Source organism: Ictidomys tridecemlineatus, chromosome 4 (assembly GCF_052094955.1).
Source record: "Ictidomys tridecemlineatus isolate mIctTri1 chromosome 4, mIctTri1.hap1, whole genome shotgun sequence".
Lineage (NCBI taxonomy): Eukaryota > Metazoa > Chordata > Mammalia > Rodentia > Sciuridae > Ictidomys > Ictidomys tridecemlineatus.
The window spans coordinates 65,950,847-65,976,696 of record NC_135480.1 but is presented as its reverse complement, the minus strand read 5'-3'; the positions used below and the strand labels follow the sequence as shown (position 1 = coordinate 65,976,696).

The window sequence follows — 25,850 nt, the reverse complement described above, 5'->3', positions numbered from 1 at the left end:
GGAATACATTGTGCTTCCAGCACACTTTAGTGGCCCCCACTCAGGAAAGAGTTGAGCTATGACACGGCCTCGAGGAGTGAACACCAAGCAGGGTTCAGAAAGTAGGGACTTCCCTCTCAACGGGACTGAATCTAGGGATTTCTGACTTCAGAAATGTGCTGCTGACCCTATAAAATATCTGGAGCCAGTGTACTAAAAGACACTTCGTAATCCAGCCTGTTGCTTAACTCTTATAATCATTTTCCCAGAAATTTGAGGTAACACTAAAACAAATACATATGGATTCTCAGGGTTGGAAAATATCCAGTGGTTGTTTAGTCCTCCCCAACCCCTAGGACACTCCAGCACATTTGAGGATGAAGACCTGTCTTTGAGTACCTCCAAGGGATCACCTATGCCTGCCTACATACCTCTGGTGACAGAAAGCTCACTGTCCCTACGGCAGCTACTGCCATGGGGGGACAATGCTGGCTATTAGAAAGTTCTTCCTACATTGAGCCAAAATCTGTCCTCTGTTTTCATGTGCTAGATCTTGATTTTAGACCTTCCTTCTCACCCATACACACATCTTTGCTTTCAAAACAGTCACCTCAAGAAGCCAGACACTTATTCTGAAAATATTACACAGAATTCAGATTGCCCTTTGGGATGTCTTGGGAACCAAAGTTAGCTCCCGTGTGCCCTGCAAGCCAATGCCTTTTTGTTATGACTTTGCCTTGTTTGTAATCCCCACTTCATCCACCTTCCCCACCAGCCATGGCTCAGCATCCCTTTTCATCATTTCCAGTTGGGAGATGAAGAGTCACCGCTGAGGAGATCCAGAGGAAGGAGACAGGGTCTTGGAGTGCAATGTGCAGCAAGGAGTCCAAGAGTGGTCTGATCTGTAACATTTCCCTTACAGTAAGTGTCAGCTCGTAAGACATTTCTCTCAAGAAGGTGGCCTTCCCATGTAGTAAGTACTGTGTCCGCCGCTAACCAGACCATGGGCTTCCATGAGGTATAATCCAGAGCAAGAATCCCAAAGCCCTACTCTTCCCACCTTGGGTGACAAACCTTGCAGGGCTCCAAACTGCATCCCTAAAGCTTTTGGAGTCCCAGAGTCTTGCCCACGGGAGATGGACCCCCAGACACAGCCTGGTGGCACAGCCAACCACAGGAGCTGGGCCGAGTAAGGGACTCTCCATAGCTATACCCTGAGAGGATGCGGGGCTGTGGACAAGGCCATTCCCTCCTATAGGGGGACCCAGGAGTCTCTGACAGCTGTTCCCCAGCCACCAGGCCAGTGCTACTCTAGAAAGCCCATCAAAAAAGACCCAGTTTAGAAAGGCCGCAGAAGCTCTGACCACAGGAAAAACAATTTGAGGAAGAACTCTCATAAGTCACCACTGCTTTTTTTTCCTCCATAAAATTTCCCTTTCTCCATCATTTTGGTGCTTCCTAATTCAAGCAGCTTGACTAGAGAAAGTACAGAAGCTGTGAAGCCACTAACACGCTGTGTGACTTTATGCAAGTCACTCACCTCACTGAGCCACCTCTGTTTCTGCATCTGTGAAATGGGCATAACAGTAATACATAACCCTACCTACCTCACAGGGCTGTTGTGAGGATCAAATGAAATAATGTATGTGCAAATAAATGATAAAAAAATGATGATTACTTTGTATCTGTTTATAAAGGAGAGAGAAAACCCTATCTTGAATCAGACTGACTTAGGGTCAAATCCTGTTTACATCACTTGCTGTGTAACCTTGGCCAAGTCACTGGGCTTCTCTGATTTGTTTCCTTCATAAATGAGGGGGTTTATGGAAATTCCCAGCTTGGCCTGTCAATTAAAGCTTAGTTCAATGAGTGCTCTTTCAGGAGGTAGTTAGGTGGACTGCTGTGCGGAGGAGGAGGAGTCCCAGGAGGATACAATTTAAGGAGCCTTATAGGGCATGTGGTGTGTGGGCCCTAAGGGTGGAAACAGCCACAAATACATTCAGCCCAGAAAAGAAGGAACACTTGACACAGGTGCTATGGGAACCTAGGGAAAAAAAGCACAGTTCTTCTCAGGGCTTTATGGGTGGCCCAGCTGGCCCTTGACGGTAGCTTGGATATTGACAGAATAAGCAAGGAGGCATAGGCCCAGCAACTAGCAGAGACCTGGCAGCCAGGCAGGGAGGGTGGTCCAGGACGATGTGCATTCCCAAAGAGCCACTGCGCAGGGGAGCGTCAGGGGGACAGGTGGTGTGCTCAGTGCAGTTTCATTGTGCCTGTGTCTGACTTGAGTTCAGCCATCTGCTTAGCAAAAATGTGAGAAAGAGGGCACACAAAGCAGTGCAGGTGGTGCCATGCCGTGGGTGAGGGAGTCAGGTGAGTGTGGACTGGAGTGGGGATGTGCTGCTTACGAGCCCTTTGCTGCCCTGACTGAAGCCAGTGACCTCACCCGGACTCAGTTTAGCTTTTGTACTGGGGGGACTTCATTCTGGCTGATGCGGCAGCTCCAGGCACATGCCAGCTCATCGTTTCTGTTCCTGCCCCAGGTATGGACCATGTAGGCAAAGCAACAGTCAGAAGTCTGCTAGAGGAAACTTTGAGGCACCTTGAGCAGGACCACTCCATGACACCCATCCCAAACAGGGTCCCTGCAAGCTTGGAGGCCAGCAACAGCTGCCACATCATCACCTCTCTGACCTCACCTCACACTCCCAGGACCACCCAAAGCCCTTTGCCCTTTTAGGAAGGACCAAGTCTCACAATCCTATTCTGCTTTGGGGCCAGAGCTGCCTGTGCAGGGTGGCCATGGTACCCCCTGGCCCATACCTCAGTGCCCAGCCCAGCTCTGTAGCCCAGGATATAGCCACCCAGTTCCGAAACCACGGTGTGGCCTAAGTTATAGCATTTGTGTAATTGCCTATTTATTCACCCTAATTCCAGCTTCCTTTTGCAAATTATTCCAGAAACAGTCTGCTGTGAATAGGGGCTTGGCCAAGATCATCTGTGGCCAGAGCACCAGCCCATCCCTTTCCTGGATCGCAGTCTCTTCACACTGACCATCTGTGTCTGCCTGTGTCCCGGGGGCTCAGGACTGATGCAGGCGGTTGGCAGGGAAACGAGGCCCCGTGATCATTTCCCAGAACAAAACAACCTTGATAACAGGCCCATCAAAAGGAGGGGCTGAGGCTGGTTTCCAGGTCCTACAGGGTCCTGCCTCTGGCAGCTCCATCTGCCCAGACAGCCCAGTGCCCTCAGTCTCCTTCAGAACATTTGGGACAATGTGGCATAAGCAAAGCTGTAGAAGAACTCTGGTGACACAGTTTCCCAGTCTTGGGTACAAGGACCAAAGGAGCTCCTGAGGAGAAAATTTGATCCATGGAAGCCAGGGGATCACTGTGTACCCATAGGAGCCAACCCCCCAAAAGGATGCAAACCCCCAAAAAGGCTTTGAGGTAGCAATGCCTGGCTCTGATGCTCACGAGCAGTGTATCTCAGCCTAATGCATCCGGCCCTGCTGCTCCCCCAATATACAGGTCAAAACCTTTGTCACCATATTCCAGTTAAGTGTTCTAGCCCATTGTCTTCCTTATGCCAGGTCCCTCCCCCAAAGCCTAGACTTCCTTTTACTGGGAGTTGGGTAAAAGCCCAGTTAAGCCACATTTGAAATCCTTTAGGGAGCAGGCCAGCTAAAGAACAAAGGGTTTCTCACCAACCCCAGTTAGTTCACTTTATAAATCTTGTACTGAATTTGCATAATAAACACCCTTTGATAACTTACAGGTCACCTCGCTCCTTCACATCCATAGTTTCCTTTACAGAGCCATAGAATACATGGCACCATTTTATATTTTTGTCTGGCTGCCCTTTACTACCTCATCTTCATAGGAAACATCTGCTCAGCCTTCAGCATTGCATAAGCTCTGTCTTCTTGGCTTCAGGAAGCAGAATCAGTCCAAACCCCCTTTATGCCTCCCTGTACCGGAGGAAGACTTTTGACATCAGATTGCAGTTGTTCACAGGCAGAATCAGCTCTTTGGGGGAAAGCACTAATTTGTAGCATTGGCCAATTTCTGTGGTGTGAGTATGCTCATCGGTGTGGGTTTCAGACCACGAATGTGATGTCACTGATAATCAGGGAAGAGAGGCACACAGTGGGCTTTGGAGAAACCAGAGTGCCACAGTCCAGCACACCTCCAGTTCTGTCACTGAACTGCATGCTTGAAAGAGGAGGAGTCCCGCCTTGTTCTACATACCCCAAGTGCCCAGCACACAGAAGGGGCTGAAAACAGGTTTGAGGGACTCCTGCCACCTGACAAGTAAAGTATTTCTAGTCCCACGATGTTCTCTTTCGCTCAAGAAACAAATTAAAGTTCTTAGCTTTTATGGTAGGTGTCAGGTTAAAGAGAGCACAGATTCTGGAGTCAGGCTGCTTGGGATCAGATTCCAACTTTGCCACTCAAAGGCTTTGCAAACTTGGGCAAGTTTCTTGACCTCTCAGTTTCTTTGTCTGTAAGAGATAACACTACCCACCTCAAAGTGTTGTTGTAAGGCTTCCATAAGGTAACCCTCTACAGTTTTTGAACAGTACCTGGAGTACAGGAAGTACCAAGTGTTGGAAATCGCAATGATGATGTTTTGTCTCTGTTCTTCATTGCTATTCTACTTGGTCTCTTGCATAGTACAAGAGGATTTCTACTTCTTGACCTTTACTCAAGCTACTCCCACCACTTACCATCACACACCTTCAGTGACTCCCACCCTGTCCATCCACAGTGGACCCTGTCCTCACACTCACCTTCCCCTCAAACTGAGCCCTTCTTCCTCCAGTCTCCCAGTGCCTTCTGGCTCACATCATGTTAGGTCTCAGAAGCAGATTTCATTAGACATTCTGTAGATTGAACATTTAGGTTCTCTTAAAATCCATATGTTGAAACCTAAACCCCTCTGTGATGGTATTTGAAAGTGATCACTTTGGGAGGTGATTAGATTGAGGGAACTCATGTGAGTAGGATTAGAGTCCTCACAGGAGAGTCCCCAAGAAGTGATACAGTGAAAAGATGGCTGCAAATGAGCCAGGAAATAAGCTTCTGTGGCTTGGAGGCTGAATGTTCCCTAAAGACCCATATTAAAGGCCTGTCACCCAGGGCTGGGTGCCATTGTGAGTGGGGAGGCCTTTAAGAGTAGGGCCTAATAAGAGGTCCTGAGGTCATTGGTGGCATGTCCTTAAAGGGAATTATGAGACCACCGCTTCTCCCTCCCTTTTTCTCTGCTTCTTGGCTTGAGATGTGAGCCCTTGCTATGACACGCACTCCCGCCAAGATGTGCCACTTTCAACAGAGACCCAGATCAGTGAGGCCACCCAATCTTGGTTTTGAACCTCCAGAACCAGAACAAAAATAAAACACTTTTTACTTCAAAGTAGCCTGCATCAGGTATTTCGTTAAAGTGGTGGCAAACTGTATAATACACAATTTCTCACCAAATAATAAATCTGTCTGGGCCTTCATCTTGGACTTCCCAGCCTCCAGAACTGTCAGAAATAAGTTTCTATTCTTTAGAGGAAAGGGGTGGTAGCTCAGAGATAGAGCACTTACCTACTATGCACAAGGCCCTGAGTTTAATCACCAGCACCAAATCTTCCTCTTCATCATCATCATCATCTATAAGGTACTATTTATTATAGGAGCCTGCACAAACCAAGACATTTACAAACTCTGTTAAGCACCTGCCAATGCCAGGCCCAGGGTTATGCTCTGGGAAATCCCGGATGAATCTTGCATATTCCTCCTTTGGGGAAGATGGTAGAAAAGAGAAGCAGAGGAACTGGGAATGTAGTTCAGTGGTATGGTGCTTGTCTAACATGCACAAGGCTCTGGGTTCTATCCCCAGTACTGCAAAATTAGAGAGCAAGAGGGCAGGAAAACAAATTCCAATATGGTGACCAATGCTTCAGTGGCTCCAGGCAGAGTCCTTTCCCCATTTAATCCTCTCAATAGGGCTATGGTAGAAGCCACTTAGAAAGTACTTTACATCATAGATGAGAAAACCAAAGTTCAGGATGTAAAATGACTTACCTATTGTTATACTGCATATAAGTATAGTACCTTGAATACAGTATGCCCTTAGCTAATATTAAATTTCAGTAAGTTTCATTTAAATTAGAGTAAGCCTCCACACTAAGGCAAGAACCCGGTCTGAATTTTCCTTCAGTATTATTTCTACTCAACTACAGGCCAAGGATAAAGCCAGTCTTCCAAATGTTAAGACTCCAATCTAGGAGTTTCTATTGGGTGTGAGAGAGATTTCGCCTTTTAGTTTTATTTCCCCCATTGGGTTTCTCCTGCTGAAGTTAAGTTCTCCTCTCACGAGAAGAATATCACATAATCCCTTACCCCTCCCTGCCCTCTCCTAAGGGCGCCAAGCAGAAGGGTGCCAAATTCAAAAGTTATCTTGACCAATCCTCCAGGATCACAGTGTCCACTCGCTTGTTCCTGAGTCACCCTGCCAATCAGCACCCACCAAGTCACCAAGCAACCCTTCTTAAGCTGAAGCTTGCAAGCTCACGCTCTCTGCTCTCTTCCTCTCCTTTTTGTGCAGCCTCCCCCCAATAAAATCTCTTGGTTGAATCTCTGTCTCGGGTGAGTCACTCGCCTTTCAGTTTCCACTGATGTTTCAGGTGACCTTGAGGAAGTCCCTTCACCATTCTAGGCCTAAAAGCTTCCTTGGGAAAATGTAGCATGGTAGAGTTCAGTTCTACCAGCTGGAAGTCTCTTTTAGCCAGAGCTGGACAGACAGATGGTCTTCTTACCCATGTAGACATACCTACAAGACCAGAAGATCCTCAGTGAGGCTGCTACAGGGGCTCCAAACCTGGGACTGGCCCCTCTTCTGTCACCTTTTACTCTTGTGGCAAGAATTTGACATAAAAATGAAGCTCAGTGACAGAGCAATTCTGTGATTTCTGTATTTTCCAGTGTGAAATGCTGGACTGTGTAAAGTTCTACTGGGGATAGATCAGGAAAAAAATGGAGTCACTCTGATGGCAGGTCACACTACTGGCACTCCCATGAGTGTAGTTGGAAAGTTCCATGAGGGGACGTCTCACTCCACTGAAACAAGTTGCTCTCACCTCCTTAGAAGAGAAACCAGGGTAGACAAGCTAAGCCTCCCCCTCCTTCCTGAACAAAATTTCTCCCTCATATGGCTGCTAAGAGAGTAGAATTATCATACAAGCCAAGCAAGGTGGTGTATGCCTGTAATCCCATTGATTTGAGAGGCAGAGGTGGAAGAATCATAAGTTCAAGGCCAGTCTGGGCAATTTATAGAGAGTATCTCAAAAAATAAAAAGAGCTGGGGATTAGCTCAGTGGTAAAGTACCCCAGGGTTCAATCCCCAGTACCAAAAAAAAAAGAGGGGAGACTACTACCATAATGTGGCAGTCACTGGCTATTTTTTTTTTTTTGGCATGGAATCTGAGATTGTTGTGGTAGGAAAAAAAAAATCTTGTGACTCACCATCAAATGTGGAGAAGAAAAAGACCTGAATAGCCAGGTATGGTGGTACACACTTGTAATCCCAGCAACTAGGGAGGCTGAGGCAGGAGGACCGCAAGTTCAGGGCCAGCCTTAACAACTTAGTAAGACTCTGTTTCAAAACAAAAAATAAAAAGATGTAGCTTGGTGGTAGAGTTCAATCCCCAATACTGGAAAAGAAAAAAGAAAAAAGAAAGAAAACTGGCTTTGAGTCTAGCCAAGCAGATCCAGACGCTGGCTCTGCCATACAACCTTAGCAATCAGCACCATCTCTATCTCAACGACTTTATGCATGAAGTGGAGATAAAATACCTGTATTACCTACTTGTATTACCACGCAGTGATGATGGGGTTAGGAGGAGAAAACACATGCAGAGTTCCTGTCTGCCTCCTTTCTGCTCTCTCCTCTCCACCCTGTTCAGGGACCTCTCTATCCCCAGTACTTAGCACTGCCCTCAGCTGAGGATAGAGAGGTCCACAGCTCAGTTAAGTGACTAAACTCCACAGCTTTACCCATGAGGAAACAGCCTCAGAGAGGTAGAGGGACTTGCCCAGTCTACAGCCAGGGAAGGAGGAACCAAAGCCAGGCAGGCCTAGGATCCCTGACTCCCAGCCCTCTCTCCCACACACTACCTTGTGGGCATACAGTCCACTTTACATGTTGGAGTCTTTCTTCTTTCAACACCTTGGCTGGTGAGTAGCAGCTTTAGAACAACAGCCCCAAACCATGGAATCATTTTTCAAGGTCTATCAAAAAGTCAAGTGGGACCTAAGCAGCTTTTTTAATTTGTTTCCCAGCCATGGGTTTGGCTAATTCTGCCTATGATGAGCCTCAGTTAGGATGATGCTTCACTACTTTGCATTAATCTGATATTCAGCAGCAGCCAGAATCTGATGCCCCAGACAAATGGCTCTTCCTGATCCCCCTTCAGTAGATCTTTGCTGCCAAAAGCCAAGAAACAAGATCTTTCATCAATTCCAAGACACATTTTTTTCAGATTCCAGAATCTCTGAAATTGGGATGAGACTTAACAATGAATAGTTCTTTTTTTTTTTTTTTCCAATCGGGATTGAATCCAGGGGTGCTTTACCACATAGCTACGTTCCCATTCCTTTTTTATTTTTTGAAAGAGGCTCACTGACAACTGAGGCTGTCCTTGAACTTATGATCCTCCTGTCTCAGCCTCCTGAGTCACTGGGATTACAGATGTGTGCCACCTGGCTGGGCAATAGCATCTCATAATTGCCTGGCTTTATTCTTATGTGGTGGAACATAAAATAAGATTATGTCTTCAAATTTTCTTAGATGAAATGAAATCCAGCATTGGCCAGCTGGGGCAATTCCACTTCAATTCTGTGCACTGTTTCCCCAGGCTATTTTGACCATGGAGGCTCACTTTCTTCTAAACTTGCTGTCCTTCATTTCACTGATAGGAAAAATAGCCAGGGCCACAAAACTGTCCATCTGCAAGCCAAGAAGAGAGGCCCTCAGGAGAAACCAACCATGCCATCACCTTGATCTCTCAGACTCCAGCCTCCAGAACTGGGAGAAAATTAATTTCTGTTGTTTAAGCCGCTCAGTGTAGGGCGCTTGTAATAGCAGCCCTGCAAATTAATACAACGAAGAGGCAGAGACACAGCAGTATAATATCTAGGAAGAGGCTGAGGGAGGATTTTGTACCCAAGGTCCTGAGACAGAGAGGAGTCATTAAGCTGCATGATAGAGCAAGAGAAGACACCCCTGGAGCTTATTTACTTTTTTAATCCTCAAGAACTTGGTGAAGGGCTGGGGTTTTGGCTCAGTGGTAGAGTGCTTGCATAGCATGTGTGAGACCATGGGTTGGATTCTAAGCACTTCATTAAAATAAAGGTCCATGAACAACTGAAAAAAAAAACTTGGTGAAATTTGTTGGTTTTCTGCTTTGCTTTAAAGAAAATCCAGGTAAATTAGAAAGCACTTCCTCTCTCAAGCCTCCACCATTTTAAGAAAGGGAGAGAAAGATTCATTTAGTGAATTCTGTCCCAGTTGACTTGGTGCCCTGCTGGCCAGAGCCCCAGATTGGGTTTTGAGTGTGTTGTTCTGCTGTTTTTGAGGCCTGGGTCAGCAAAATACATCCCAGGATTGTTTGTCTGTTTTTTCCTGTTGCCTCATGTCTTCCAAACAAGATTGCCAAAATTCATTCTCCCATCAGCACTTTCAAAGAAGTCCTCTTTGGGATGAAAAGTAAAACAGAATTAAGAAAGGCTCAAAGATGCATGAAAGCTTTTCCAAACATTCCATGCCCAGACGGAGTGGTGTGACGGACAGCAGGATTGGGAGTGAGGAGTCCTTGGGTCCAGATTTGGCTCTTTCTTTCACTCACTGTGTGATGTGAACAGGTCCTCTGCCTCTCTGGATTTGTTTCCTTGCACATGAAGTGGTGGGATCAATTACTCATTACAAACACAAAGGACCTTCTACATGCAGGCCCAGTACTGCGGGCTGGGAATACCATAGCAGGAGCTCAGTGTCAGATCCATTTAAGAACAACTCCTAGGACTGGGGCTGGGGCTCAGTGACAGAGAGCTTGCCTAGCTCATGTGAGGCACTCGGTTGGATCCTCAGCACCACATAAAAATTAAAAAATAAAATAAAGGTATGCTGTCCATCTAAACCACACACACACACACAAAAAAAAAAAAACCCTAAAAACAGCAACAACAACAAAAGAACAGCTCCTGGTCCAGAGTTGCAAGCAACTAGTAAAGAAAACAAAACAGAGAGAGAGAGAGCAACCTCCCTTCCCCGGCTGGAGAGACAGGTGGGACAAGGAAGGCAAACTCTAAACTGGCTTTAGAGGACAAATCGAGTTAGCTAGAACCCAAAATTGGGGAAGGACACTTCAAGACAGTGAAGGCTGAGCCAACTCTGCAACTGGAGAGGAGTGGCTAAGAGTGGCTAGAGTGGCTAAGGGACTGGGCAGATTGCCTGGCTTCTAGTCCTGTCTCTACCACTTGCTGTCTATGTGACCTTCAGCAAGTTATTTCACCTCTCTGAGCCTAATTTCTCATCAGACAAACAGGGATAATAAATATACTTACCTGGTAAGATTCTGAGAGGAGTAGATGAATAAATGCATGTAAAATGTATAGCTGTTAAACATTCAATGAATAGTAATTATCAATATGACTATTATCTTACATAATTAGTCTAGGCTCAAGACTAGCTAGAGACTATAATGAGAAAACAAGCTTAAAAACAAAAGTATTCTGCAGCTCAGTGGTAGAGGATGTGCTTAGCATACAAGCAATACCAGAATCAATCCCCAGCATGTGCAAGCATACCTGCACACACACACACATATATATGTATGTGTATATACACATATGTGTATATATATAATAAAGTATATATACATGTGTATGTGTATATATGTATACATACACATATGCACACTGGAATAGACTATAAAGAGTTTTGTATGTTTGTTGGTTCAATTTTTTTTTTTTTTACTTTCAGTAAGTAACAGGTTTTGAATTTCTATGACCTCTTTTTTTTTATTGGTTGTTCAAAACTTTACAAAGCTCGTGACATATCATATTTCATACATTAGATTCAAGTGGGTTATGCACTCCCATTTTTACCCCAAATACAGATTGCAGAATCACATCAGTTACACATCCACATTTTTACATAATGCCATATTAGTAACTGTTGTATTCTGCTACCTTTCCTATCCTCTACTATCCCCCTGTTGGTTCAATTCTATATTGCACTGAGGAGTCAATGCTAAATTAGAGGCACATCCTGCCTCTAAGTAAGTGCCCTGGAATAAGGATGCAGGCCTGTTGAGGGAGGAAAGGCAGCAAAATGAAATGTAGTAAAACCAATCCATGCAGTGTGTGCCTTTCATCATCATGCAGCAATTGCATAACAGAAAAAGGGACTGCCCTGATAGAGCCTGCATTCAAAAGTAGGCAGATAACCCCTCACATGGCACAGCTGTGACCAGACTCACAGTCAACACAATTTTCCATAGGCAGGAGTGGCCAAATTGAAAGAAACATCAAGAACAATATGAGCTAGATTATCTTCACAAAGCTAGATTATCTTCCCATAGAGGGCTCCTTTTCCACTGGGAGCACCCTATGGGAAGGTTCCCTGCCCACCCCATGCTATATGTTTCAGAGGCCATTTCCCACCCTCACTCAAAAGCTCTGCACAGTCCATGGAGATTGCTTAGAACCCCAACCCCAGAAAGAGACCCAGAGAGAGCTGGTTTTTCACTTTTATGTATCAGGTATATCTCTCACATTGATGTTCTCTCTCGTATTCTTCGCTCACAATTGTCACAACAAATCATCACCCCCTTAAAAGAGAAACTTGCCCTCCCACAGGTCATGACCTTACCCTCTGGTTTCAGAAATCTAGTCCCTGAAGATAATTTATGATCCTCTATTCTGATCTACTTTCCCTACTTCTTTTAGTAATAGAAACTCACAAATGTTAACTAGGCACTAGGCCACCCAAAAGAGGCCCTTTACCACTAGTTCTAACCTTATTATTGAAGAAGTGGTAACTTCTGGGACATGTCCCTAAAGTGAGAGAGTGTGCCTCTCTTTATCCCTTCTGCCTTTCTACTTGCTGGAATGACAGACATGTGGCAGGGAGAGACATCAGGGAACATGATGTGTTACTTGCTGATGATGTGGAGCTTCAATAAAAGAGGATCCTGACATCATGGAGTGCTATGCCATGGGATATGGAGATATAGATATAGATATAGATATAGATATAGATATAGATATAGATATAGATATAGATATAGATATAGATATAGATATAGATATAGATATAGATATAGATATATAGATATAGATATAGATATAGATTTTTTTTGACCAAGGATTGATTCCAGGGACACTTTACCACTGAGTTCATCTCTAGTCCTTTTTGTTTATTTTGAGACAGGGTCTTGCTAAATTGCTAAGGCTGACCTCAAACTTAGAATCCTCCTGCCTCAACCTCCCAAGTTTCTGGGATTACAGGTGGGCACCACAACACCCAGCTATACACTTTCTTCTTTGAGAGATGATCAATGTTGTCCTAATCAGTTTGGGCTGCTATATCAAAAATACCATAGACAGGGTGTATATATTCATTTCTCACAGTTCTGGAAGCTGGAAGTCTGATGAAGGTGCTGACAGAGCCAGGATTTGGAGAGCACCTCTTTCCAAGTTTTTAGACAACTGATCCATGAACTCCACCCTGTGGGCTCACTCTCATGACCTAATTACCTCCCTCCTAATTACCTCCAATTACCTTCACTTGGAGATTAGGGTTTTAATATATGAATTTTGGAAAGACATATATATTCAGTCTTTAACATAATTGCAATGAAGTTCTGGGGATTTGTTATTGGGAGAAGACTGTCATGTTGCAATGGATGATTGGGAGAGGGTGTATTTGGGGAATGGAAAATATACTCCACTGAGCTTAGTGGGAGATTTCCAGAGCTTTCTCCTGGATATCAATAAGTATTATGAGCCAAGGTCAAGATATCAATATATGGCACTTCTTCATACTGTCCTAAAGATCTCAAAGGGGGCTCCTACTGAGGAAAAATATTTTCACTGCACAGAAACTCCTGCCACCAATAGGCCCTACACTCCAATTTAAACTCTAAATGCCTGCCAGGCATGGTGGCACATACCTGTAATTCCACTTGCTGAGGCAAAAGGATCACAGGTTTGACGCTAGTCTGGGAGACCTAGCAAAACTATCTCAAAATAAAAAAATTTTTTAAAAAGGCTGGGGATGTAGCTCAGAGGTAAAGTGCCAGTGGGTTCAATCCCCAGTTCCTCTCCCCAACAATAAATCCTAAATGCCAATGTTATTGTAAATACCATTCAAGGTAAGACTCTAAGACTACTGGGCAGGTTCTACAGTGGGACCATAGCCTACCCCCATTTTTTTCCACAGTGGTCTACTGCTGAGGCCCCCCCAATGTTTGCTGATCAGGCCCAGGAAGGTATTAGAATGTTTGCACATAAATTTCATTCATTGCAATGTGCCAAATCATCCCAATTATTCAAGATCTAGCTCAAAACAGTCCTTCCTTCAGGTCCCTTAACTCTTATTTCCCTTTTGAACCCCTTTTATTATTAATACTGATACTAATAACAATTCATCAGGCCATTACAAAGATCTAGGCATCATGCTAAGTTATTTCCAAACATAATCATTCAATTGATTCTCACAGTGACAATCTGAGACAGGTGTTATTGTTACTAGAATCCTAGGCCAGAAACCCATCTCTGGGGTCCCAAGAAGTCACTCACCCCAAAAAACAAAGGGAAAAGTAATAGTGAAAAGAAAGAAAGATTCTTTGACCAGTATAGGTATACTAGAAAGACAAAAGGGATCAAGTGTTACCAGCCCTATCTTTAAGGTTACCAACATAAGTTCCCAGAACATATAGACAAAGGGACAAGAAGTATGCATTATTAAGTAGTCTTGGTCACATGGTGGGCTGGTTAACATTATCTCTGGACTGGTCAGGCAGGGCCTCATCTGAAGCCATAAGAAAGTGGCTGTTGCCTGGAATGCTGTTTCTTTCTGTTTGTTTGGTTTGGTTCTTGTCTTTTGTGTGTATGTGTGTGTGTGTGGTGTGTGTGTGTGGTTCTGGGGATTGAACCCAGGTCCTGGAGTATGCTAGGCAAGCATGCTAGCCACCACTGAGCTAGATCCCCAGCCCTGGGGTATAGTCTGGATTCATCTCACAAGATATTTATTGATCAGATTCCATAGTGCCTAGAATCCAAGGTGACTGATTCAGATCAAAGAAGACAGATGCAAAATGGGTACAGAAATGCCAAGCTTTTTATATTTGTAGACCCAAATAAAAGTCAGTGTTTTTAGCAAAAACAGCCTCTAAGTTACATTATTATCATCTGCATTCTATAGATGAAGAAACAGACTAAGAGAAGTGAAGCACTGTGCCCAAGGTCATGACCTTGCCAGGATTTGAACCCAGATGTACCACTAACTCTTGCCCTGCATTGTCCCACTGGAAGTGAGCACTTGCTTCTTGGAACTCCCTTGGCTATTTACCTGGACTCTTGTAAAGTGAAATAATTTTCCCAGATCTACTCTAGCTCTAAGGGTGCTGGAATAGTCACAGGGAGTAGCAAAGAGACCACAGGGCCTCCTCAGTGGCTCTTTAGGATGTATCACTAAAGTCTCTGATGTTGTTTTCTTTTTCTAAAAAAAAGCCCTCCCCACAAGTCAGCCCTTTTTGTAGGGTACATCTTTAGAATTCCTCTCTCAGCTTCTGAATATTGACTGTTTGTAGGAGCAAGTCAGCAATTTGTGGTTTCCCGACAATGGCTCTGTGTTCTATTATAGATTTTGGCTTGTTTGCATTTCCATCATCATGCAGGGCACCAGCCTTTGTCTGGCTTACCCTTTTACCTGTGACTTGAAGCTATTCTGGTTAAGTGCTCTGGTCAGGGCACCTGATTCAAGCCCTCACAGGAGGGACCACAAGACAAGCAGAAGGCTCAGCTCTGCTATCAGAAAGATAAAACCCAAACAAAATTGTAGCTCTTGTCCAGAGTAATGATCATTATGATGCCCAATTTTTAGAGTGTGCATTAAAGGAAAGTAAATAGGTTTAAAACCACAGTGGTAGAGAAGGTGAGGAAACAAGCACTCATATGCTATTGGTAGGAAATAAACTAATGCAATCTCTTTGAAAGACAAATTGGTACTATTTATTGACTTTTTCAAATGTGCAAGCCCTAATGCAGCACTTTCCAGTTCTAGAAATTTATCTTACTGATATTCTTACACACTGTACAAAGACATATTGTATGAAGATGTTTCCTATGTTATTTATAATAGCAAAAAAAGTTATAATCTAAATGATCATCAGCTGGGGACTTACCAAGAAAATTACTGTTTAGCCATACAATAGAATGATGCAGTCATTTTTTAAAAAGAAATAGATTCACATGTACTGAAATGAATCATTCTCCAAGATATACATTTAAAAATAAACAAACAAGGATCTGGGAATACTGCTCAGTTGTAGAGTATTTGCCTGGCATGAACAAAGTCCAGGGTTCAATTCCCCACTATGAAAGAAAGCATTACAAAGGGTTAAAGCCCAAGTGTAATAAAAGCTGTGTGTGTGTGTGTGTGTGTGTGTGTGTGTGTGTGAGTGACGGTGTGTATGTGTATGATGTTTTGGATATGAGGTGTCCCCAAAAGTTCTTCTGTTAATTCAGGAATGTTTAGATGTAAAATGATAAGATTATTAGAGCTGTACCTAATCAGTCCATCCCTAATTTGAATGACTAACTGGGTAGTAAAATGGGTAGTAAACTGTGGGAACATGGGGCATGGCTGGAGGAGATGGATTGTTGGGTGTGCCCTTGAGATTTGCTTGCCCCCCTGGCTCCTCTTTCACTCTTGGCCACCATCAGCAATGCAGTGTTCCTCTGCCATGCCCTTCTGCCATTGTTCAGGCCCAGAGCAATGGAATCAGCCAATCATGGTCTGAAACCTCCAACACCATAACCCCAAACAAACTTTTCCTCTTCTAAATGGTTCATATCCATGAAAAGCTGACTAAAAGAAATTGGTACTTAAAATGGGGTCATTGCTATGACTAACCTTACCAGGTGGTTCAGAAACCTTTGGAACTTGTTTTCAAGAGGAGTTCAGAAAAGTTTGGAAATTCAGGCTAGAGAAGTCCTGGAATATTGTAATCAGAGATTAATGGGGGATTCTGGTGGGAGCTCAGAAGACCAGAATGCCAAGAAGAATGTGGACAGTAAAGATTGTGTTCATAAGGTTTCAGAGGGGAACAAGGATTCTATTGTGAATTGGACTAAAGGCCATTCAAGTTATATTCTGGCAAAGAATTTGTCTACATTTTTCCTATGTTCTGAGACTGCTAAGGCAGTGAGACTATGTGAGTAAATTTAATGAATTTAAAGGTGATGGACTAATTAACTTGGCAGAGGAAATTTCAAAGCAGCACAACATTCAGGGGTGACATGGATATTGCTATGGGCTTTTAGCCAGTTTTATTGTGAGAATCCAGAGTAGAAAATTTTTTAAAACTTGCAATTTGGCTAGAAATGTGAAATTGGAGCCAAGGAAGTTGTGGTTGTAGAAGAGATTACAGCCACTAATGAGATATTAAATACTCTTCACAGAGTTCATATAAAAGATGTCTGGAGGGCATCTCAGGAATTAGAAAGACCACACCCACTGCAAACTCAAGGATATAAAATAAAAATTCCTATGAGAAGAGACCACAGGGGCACACTGTTCACATAGCAGAACCTAGGAAGTTGTTTCACTGTGCTCAGCGCCCCAGCATTTAGAGGCCACTGCACACATTGTCCCAGGGGGCCCAGCTACTACTTGAACTGATGGCAGAACTTGGTATTGTCTGTGTGGTGCTAGGAATGCAGGATGCTGAAGTTAGAGGTCATGGAGTCTTCTACCAAGATATCAAAGGAAGGCCTGGGAGACCAGGCAAAGTATAACACGGTCAAAATCCTAGTAGGCAGCCCCAAGAGGGTGAAAATCAAGGGTTGTTACTAGAAATACATGAACAAATGCTAGGGGTCTACTTCGGTGACCTCTAAGGTCTGAGATCACCTGCTCCTTGCCCCACTCTTTCTCCTACCCCATAAAAATTCCTATTAGAAGAGACTACTGGGGCACACTGTTCACATAGCAGAACCTAGGAAGTTGTTTCACTGTGCTCCAGTTGTACCCAGACACTTGCCATTCCTTGAACACACCCCAAGCCTTCTTCCTCAATGCCTTTTTCCTGCTATTCTCTCTGCCTAAAATGATATTCCATCCCATCTTCCATCCTAAAAACATTACCTTTCCTTTAAAAGCATCACAAATAACCTCCAGAGAACCTTAGTGGATACTTGCAACTGAATTATTCTTTCCTTCCTCTTTGTTTTTATAAAGATATTTTTGTTTCAAAAGGGAAGATTTAGCACATTTCTTCTGATATTATGATTATTTAAGCACTCAACAGTTTCTCCTTACCTGTAAATTCCTTAAGAGTAAAGGTAATAAATCAATTGTTTTACTCAGCTTTTTTGACACTATGACTAAAAGATCTGATAAGAACAATTTGAGAAGGAAACGCTTGTTCTTCTTCTTATTATTTTGGTATTGAGGATTAAACCTACAGACACTTTACTACTAAGCTACACCCACAGTCCTTTTTATTTTTTATTTTCAAAAAGGGTCTTGGTAAGTTGCTTAGGGCCTTGCTAAATTGCTGAGCTTAGCTTCTGATCTGCAATCCTCCTGCCTTGACCTCCCAGGTCACTGGGATTACAGGCATATGCCACTATGCCTGGCAGGAAAAGGTTATTTTGAGGCTCATGATTTCAGAGGTCTATAGGTTGCTTTGGGCCCAAAGTAAGGCAGAACATCACGGCAGAAGGATGTGGAGGAGGAAAGCAACTCAGGACATGGCAATCAGGAAGCAGAGAGAGAGAGCTCAGCTCACCAAGTACGAAATATGTACCCCAAGACAAGCCCCCAATAACTGACCCCATCCAGACACACCCTGCCTGCCTATAGTTACCACTCAGTCAATCCATTCAAGCAGATTAATGCATTGACCAGGTTAAGGCTCTCATAATCCAACCATTTTACCTGTAAACTTTCTTGCAATGTCTAACACATGAGCATCTGGGGAAACCACAGATCCAGACCATCACATCAATAATCTTTGTAATCCATGCACTGCCTTTAACAGTGTCTTACCTATGTTTACTTTTTGAGTAAATGTCTGTTCTATGTCAGGTTCTGTGCTGGGTTCAGGAGAAAACATGATTTAAAAACTCCACTGACTACATTTTCTTCCATCTTCAAGGAAAGGGCCAAATAACTTCAAGAGACATTTAGGCAGGTAGGATGGCAGTAAACAGAAACATATCCAGAATTTGACCACAGACTCTAGAGTGTTTAATCTTAAGTAGTCTATTATGTCATCTTCCAATGATTGGTACTTGAATATGGAACTCAGGTTTGTAAGATTATCAATTCCTAATGTAGCCACAGGCAAGTAATCATCTCTCTCTAAAACTGCAATTTTCTCCCATGTTCACTGCAATGCAGCATAATTCACAATATCCAAGAAATAGAATCAACTTAATTGTCCATCAGTGAATGGATGGATGAAGAAAACATGGATACCTTATACATGTACACAAGGAAATATTATTCAACCTTAATAAGAAGGAAATTCTGTCAGTTGTGACAATATAGATGAACCTAGAAGATATAATGCTAAGGTAAATAAGTCAGCCCATAAACAAAATAAAATAAATAAATACATTAATTGATAATAAAAATAAATAAGTATTTATTTTTTATTTTCAGACAGGGTCTTGGTAAGTTGCTTAGGGCCTTGCTAAATTGCTGAGCTTAGCTTCTGACCTGTAATCTTCCTGCCTTGACCTCCCAGGTCACTGGGATTACAGGCATGTGCCACTATGCCTGGCAGGAAAAGGTTATTTTGGGCTCATGATTTCAGAGGGCCATAGGTTGCTTTGGGCAACCTCACTCATAAATGGAATGATCTCACTCATAAATGGAATCTAAAAAAGTCAAACTCAAAGAAGCATAGAGTAGAATGATGGTTACCATATTCTGGGGGTAGAGGAGAAAGGGTTGGATAGGACTAGGGAGACACTGGTCAAAACTACAAAGTTTCAGTCAAACAGGAGGAATAAGTTTCAGAAATCTATTGAACAGCATGGTGATTACAGATAATAATATATTGTGTATTTGAAAACAGTTTATTAGATTTTAAATATTCTGATCACAAAAAGATAAGTATTTGAGGTGATAGATATATTAATATCTTGACTTACTCACTCTGTAATGTAGTAATGTATCAAAACATCATACTATATCCCATAAATATACACAATTATTTGTAAATTAAAATTTTTTAAAAATAAAATAAAAAATGGGGGCTGCGTTGTGGCACAGTGGTAGAGAGCTTGCCTAGAATGTGTGAAGCATTGGGTTCAATTCTCAGCACTACATATAAATAGATAAAATAAAGATCCATAGACAAATAAAAAGAATATTTAAAAATAAATAAATAAATGAAGATGAAAAACTTCCATTTTCCCTAAATTGAGGGCTGGAATATAGTTCAATGATAAAGCTCTTGCCCAGCTAGTACATGAGGCCCTGAGGTCAATCCCCAGCACTGCAAAAAAAATAAAAATAAAACAAAACATATTATAAACTTCAAGTAGGTACATTATATAGAATGTGAATTATATCTCAATCAAGTTGTTTTCTAGAAAAATTAAAATATTTGGAAAAAAATTTAAAAGTAATAAAAAGAGATGAAAAAAAACCCCTGATTTCCTCCAATTGATAAAGTGGGAAATATAATCATTAAAATGAATTTTATATGAATAAATATTTATATCTATATACCTCATTAGATTGCTGAGTGAATAAATGAGTTGATCCACATGAAGTTTTTAGCAAGGTGCACAGAATAAGTGCTAGGTAATTTTTTTTTTTTTTTTTTTTGCTCTGCTGGGAATTGAACCCAGTGCCTTGTGCATGCTAAGCAAGCACTCTGTCACTGAGCTCCATTCCTGCCTTGCTATATAAAAAAAATGTGGCATACAATACATATTATTCAACCTTAAAAAGAAGAAAATAGGACTATATTTTCTAGAAAAGTGAGCCTCTAGGTATGACTTGTAAGGAGAAAACTGAACAGAAATATAATAAAGTAAGAATTATATTTTAGATGTGGAAAAGAGAAAAGAGGGAGCAGAAAGTTAAGTAACAGATCAATAGTTGGGGATTCTGAGGAACTATTAAGCTGGTGAGAAATTCTGAGTGGTAGAGTTGGCCAATTAACAATAATGAGTGCTGGGGCTGTAGCTCAGCAGCAGAATGCTTGCCTAGCATGTGTGAGGCACTGGGTTTAATCCTCAGCACCCCATAAAAATAAACAGATAGGGCCTGGGGCTGGGGCTCGGGCTCAGTGCTAGTGCATTTGCCTGGCATGTGAGAGGCACTAGGTTTGATTCTCAGCACCACATATAAATAAATGAAATAAAGGTCTACCAACAATTTAAAAAATAAAAAAAAAATTAAAATATATAAACATAAAATAAAGGCATTGTGTTCATCTACAACTAAAAAAATTTTTAATAATAATAATAATAATGATGAACAATAACAATCACTAATAGTTATATCTTGCTTACTATGCTCCAGGGAGTTCTCGGTGTTTTCTAATTAATAACTCAATTCACAAAACAATACTGTGAGATACATACTAAAATTTCTTTGCTTTATAAAAAAAAACCTGAATTTTAGAGAGGTTAAACCTCTTGCCTAACATCCAGCAACTACTTGGTAAAGCCCACATCAAAAATCTGAGTCTGGGTCCCAAGTCTTTGTTCTTTTTTAAAAATATCTGTTTATTTAGTTTTTCAAGATGGTGCCAGGGATCAAACCCAGTGACTCTCATGTGCTAGGCAAGTGCTCTACCACTGAGCCACAACCTCAGGCCCCAAGTCTTTGTTCTTAATCACTATGCTTTACATGGAAGATAATTTGAAAACTCAGGATTCAAGGAAACCATTCAATCAAATAGGGACCAAGATTTATCAGAAAGATGTCTCAGCATAGTATTATTTGTTGAACACCTGCTATATAATGAAAGCTGCTTTTGGTGTTTGCACCAATCAGTAAAACTTCACCAAAAAAACCCTATGAGCTAGGAACTGTCATCTCACTTTTAGATGATGAATTTGAATTATGGAAACAAAGGGATAAAAGCACTTCTAGCCCAAGTCCATTTCAAAATGGTCCCATTTGTTCCGAGACCCGCCCTTGGTTAATCCCCAGTTTCTGGGAGTAGAGGTTAGTGGATATGTAATCAGCAGATATCAGAACTCGCACACTGGTTTCCTGACCTAAGAAGTAAGAGTCTTTATTTTAGAAAGGGCCAAGTAAAAGCCCTTAATATTACCCAGCTACTTCACAGCCCCAGTCAAGCCAAGATAGTAAATTAGAAGCAATATCATATTCTGGAGGGAATTGTAGAGATTAATACTATCAAAAAAGACAGAAAGCAAACCTGTTTATCCCTATTATATCTCTATTCAAATTACCTCTCTGGGGGCTGAGGCTGGGGCTCAGTGGTAGAGTGCTCTTCTGGCATGCGTGAGGCATTGGGTTCAATCCTCAGTACCACATAAAAATTAAATTAAGGTATTGTGTCCATCTACAACTAAATATATGTGTGTATGTATATATATATATATACACATATACATATATATATACATATACATATATATGTGTATGTGTGTGTGTGTGTGTGTGTGTGTGTGTGTATATATATATATATATATATATATATATATATATATATATATATAATTTTTTTAATTACCTCTCTGGCCACTGCAAAATGATGGTGGGTGATGAGGGCCACAGACAAGTCAAGATGGTGCCTGGCACTTTGCCAAGAGGAGTGGTTTGAGAAGTAACGCCAGAGAGCCATTAAGATGATGGAGATTCCTTAATGACTGACTGTTGTGTCTAGATTATGTCAATTAAGTTAAGCTGTGTATAATTATTATGATGAGGATTCCTTAATGACTGATTGCTGTAACTGGATGATGCTAAATTGAAACAAGCTGTGTATTCAGTTATGTATATATACCTCTGCTGTCCAACAATAAAGTGGCTCCCGCTGTTTCAACCTTCACAAGTTGCTTGTCACCCCCCCCTCGGTTATTTTTCCCAGCCAGACTGTGGCATGTGGGCTATCATGAACTTAATCAATGGGACCTTAAATGTATCGACCATATAGAACATGGAATCTTTACTGTGATACATCTTCTGGCACTTGAAATGTGGCTATTGTAATGAGAAATGTGTTCTAGGTCCCCAACAGTAAAGAAGATCAAAAGCAGCTCATCTTTCTCTGGAAAGGATGAAAATCCACATTCACTGCCCCAAAGCTATGTTAATTCTCTTGTTCTGTCACAGAGTAGGCTTCAGGGACCCCAAGAACATCAACATTGGCCCCCTAGCATGATGAAGTATCATGTGTGAAGCACTAGGTTTGATTCTCAGCACCATATACAAATAAATGAAATAAATGTCTATCAACAACTAAAAAATAAAATTAAATTTTTTAAAATAAATAAATAAATATATAAACAGGAAAAGGAAGATGCCTCAACAAGGTATAAGGTAAGATGCCCCAATAACAAGTGTTTAGAGGGTGGGAGATAAATCCCATGAAAATTTATGGGCTTGCTATGTTGGAGAAGTTTCTTGGAGTCCAATAATCTAGGGTAGGTAGAACATCCATTTTAAGATAAAGGACAAGCTGGGAGCAGTGGCACACACCTGTAATCCCAGCGGATCAAGGAGCTGAGACAGGAGTTTCGGGAGTTCAAAGCCAGCCTCAGCAAAACAAGGTGCTAAGCAACTCATTGAGACCCTGTCTCTAAATAAAATACAAAATAGGGCTGGGGATATGGCTCAGTGGTCGAGTGCCCCTGAGTTCAATCCCTGGTACCAAAAAAAAAAAAAAAAAGATAAAGTTTTACACTAGCACTCCTATCTCTGAAAAGAACAGTCTTTGATAAAATTTGGAGGATGCATATACTAGACCACCAATGCTGCTCTGATGGGTTTATCTGATGCTTTGGAAGGCTATCAGTTTTGTCAGGGGATAAAAGCAATGGAGAGCTCTACAGTATGTTCATTCTGCAGTACAAGCTACTTTGACACTTAGTGATATGGATCAGAATATCTGTGGGGGAGAAGAATGCTATGTAGCATCTCTGGAAAACTCTGAGAGTTGCAGTGCTAGGGTTCTGGAGCAACCATGCCTTCTGTGGAAGAGAATAACTCATTTGACAAACAGACCCTGGACTACCACAGGGTCCTAGTAGAGAGTGATTGCTAGACCATGGATACCAAATATGATAAGTTAAAACACCCAATATCTGTGAATGTTACCTTATATGGCAAAAAAAAGAGACTTTGTAGATGTGATTGTTATAGATCTTTTGGCAGTGCTAAACCCAGGGCCTTATGCATGTGAGGCAAGCAACCAACGGAGCTATATCCCCAGCACCCAATTGTTTTAGATCTTAAAATAGAAAAATTTTCCTGGGTTATTCAGGGAGTTCTAAATATAATCACATGTCCTTATAAGAGGGAAGCAGAGGGAGACTTGACACACACAGAATGGGGGAAGGCAAAGTGAATATGGAAGATTGATGCAACTATAAGCCAAGGGATGCTGGCAGCCCCTAGAAGTGAGATGAAATAGAAACAGAATCTTCTGTGAGCCTTCAGGGAGAGTGCATCCTGCTAACACCTTGATTTCAGTCCAGTGATACTGATTTTGGACTTCCAACCTTCAGAGTAAATATCCATTGTCTTCAGCCACCAAGTTTATGGTAATTTGTTTCAGAAGCCACATAAAATGAATTTATCAAGTTACATCTACAGGAGTCACCCATTATGAATGAATATTAGATCAACCAAGCCATAAGAATAATAGCTGCAATCCACTGTGTGATAGAAATGGGACATTTGGGATTGGGTCCAAGCAGGTCCAAAAAACACAATGACAGAAACACTCACCCCACCCCATGTCACCTATTTCTGTTGCACTGACACCTCGTCCTCTACTTTCATCTATGGTCTCAGGAAAAGGGGGAATTAGCCAATAAAATCACTGTCAGATTCGCGACCAACCAGGGACGCCAAAAAAAAAAAAAAGAAAAAAAGAATCACTATCAGAAAAGGCAAGCTCAAATCTATTTCAGAGATGGATTGGTGAAATTCTTGGGTGCTAGTCAAAATGGATTATTTTGTTGGGAGTGGTGCTACACACCTGTAATCCTAGCTACTCAGTGGCACACAACTGTAATCTCAGCTACTCAGGAAGCTGAGGCAGGAGGATCTCAAGTTCAAGGCTGTACTACGCAACTTAGCAAGATCTTGTCTCAAAGAAAAATTTTTAAAGGACTAATGATGTAGCTTAGTGGCAGAGTGCTCCCCTAGCACGTGCAAGGTCCTGGGTCCAATCCCCAGTACAATAAAAAAATAAAAAACTTGACAGCTGCTTCATGACTCAGGATGTCTCTTAAGGATAGTGGCTAAGGCAAGTTCTTTCAATGGACATACAATCAAAACCCTTGGTTGTTCACTTAGAAGAGAAAAACAGCTTAAGTACAGTCACACATGGTCTTCTGAGCAATGATGAATGGCCTGACAAGCTGGTCAGAGATGGGAAAAAAACAATGTCGGAAGATTGAACCAAGGAAACCTGGACAAGAGGCATCTCTAATATGTGGGTCATCACCCACAGAAAATATTTATCATTGAGATGGTACCCAACAACAACCAGGAGGAGAGGATAATTCATCCTGTGAATGTCAGTCAGCTTCTCTCCCTCAGCGACTCCAGTGATAGCACAATGGACTCAAGAGTTGAATGGCTATGGTGTGTTCTATTAGCTATTTGATGCTGTTATAAAATACCTGAAAAAGCAACTTAGAGGGGGGAAAGATTATTTAGGCTCAGGATTTCAGAGGTTGCAGGTATCTGGGTGGCTGCATTGCTTTGATCCTGAAGTAAAGCAGAACCTCATGGCACAGGAAGGCTGCTCACCTCATGGCTGCTGGGAAGCAGACACAGAGAGACTGGGGCCAGGGACAAGATATAGTTCCCCAAGGGCACACCCCTAATGACCCACTTACTTCAACTAGACCCCACCCCTTATAGTTTCTAGCATTTTTCAATAATGCCATCAAATTTCATTGACTCCCTCAAGGAATTAATCCATTGGTGAGGTTAGAGCCTTCATGATCCATCACGTCTCAGAATCCCCACCTCTGAACATTGTTGGATTGAGAATCAAGCCTTCAACACATGAGCCTTTGGAGGACACTCCAGATCCAAACCAAAACAGGTGACAAAGACAGAGGCTATCTTGTTAAACCCATGCATAGCTATGCATGGGCTTAACAAGATAGCCTCCCTCTTGACAAGGTATTGCCTCTGCTAACTGCCTAAAAAGCCAGTAACAGAGACCAATACTGAGATCCAACATAACACTAATTCTAAAGTAAATTAGTCAAAGTTTTGGAAGGTTGATTACACTATATCTCTTCAGCCCCAGAAGAAGCTATGAAATGATGCTTATTCTGGGTAAAATTTTGCCTTCCCTTCCCTGAGAACTTTGCTGTGGTGATGCCAAGAAGCAGGAGTTAGGGAAAAGG

General features: G+C 42.1%; 1 protein-coding gene and 1 long non-coding RNA gene across 3 annotated transcripts in view; one reads left to right on the top strand and one right to left on the bottom strand.

Moving 5' to 3' along the window:
- Positions 1–1,023, top strand: part of Kctd21 (potassium channel tetramerization domain containing 21) — a 20,413-nt gene extending 19,390 nt beyond the window's left edge. For both annotated transcript variants that reach the window (XM_013357623.4, XM_021725128.3), the window contains one exon: positions 1–1,023. This exon is cut by the window's left edge and continues 1,328 nt beyond it. The gene's annotated coding sequence lies outside the window, so the exon portion shown is untranslated.
- LOC144377144 (uncharacterized) overlaps positions 1–25,850 on the bottom strand; it is a 50,727-nt gene that overhangs the window by 11,870 nt on the left and 13,007 nt on the right. The gene's annotated exons all lie outside the window — the stretch shown is intronic.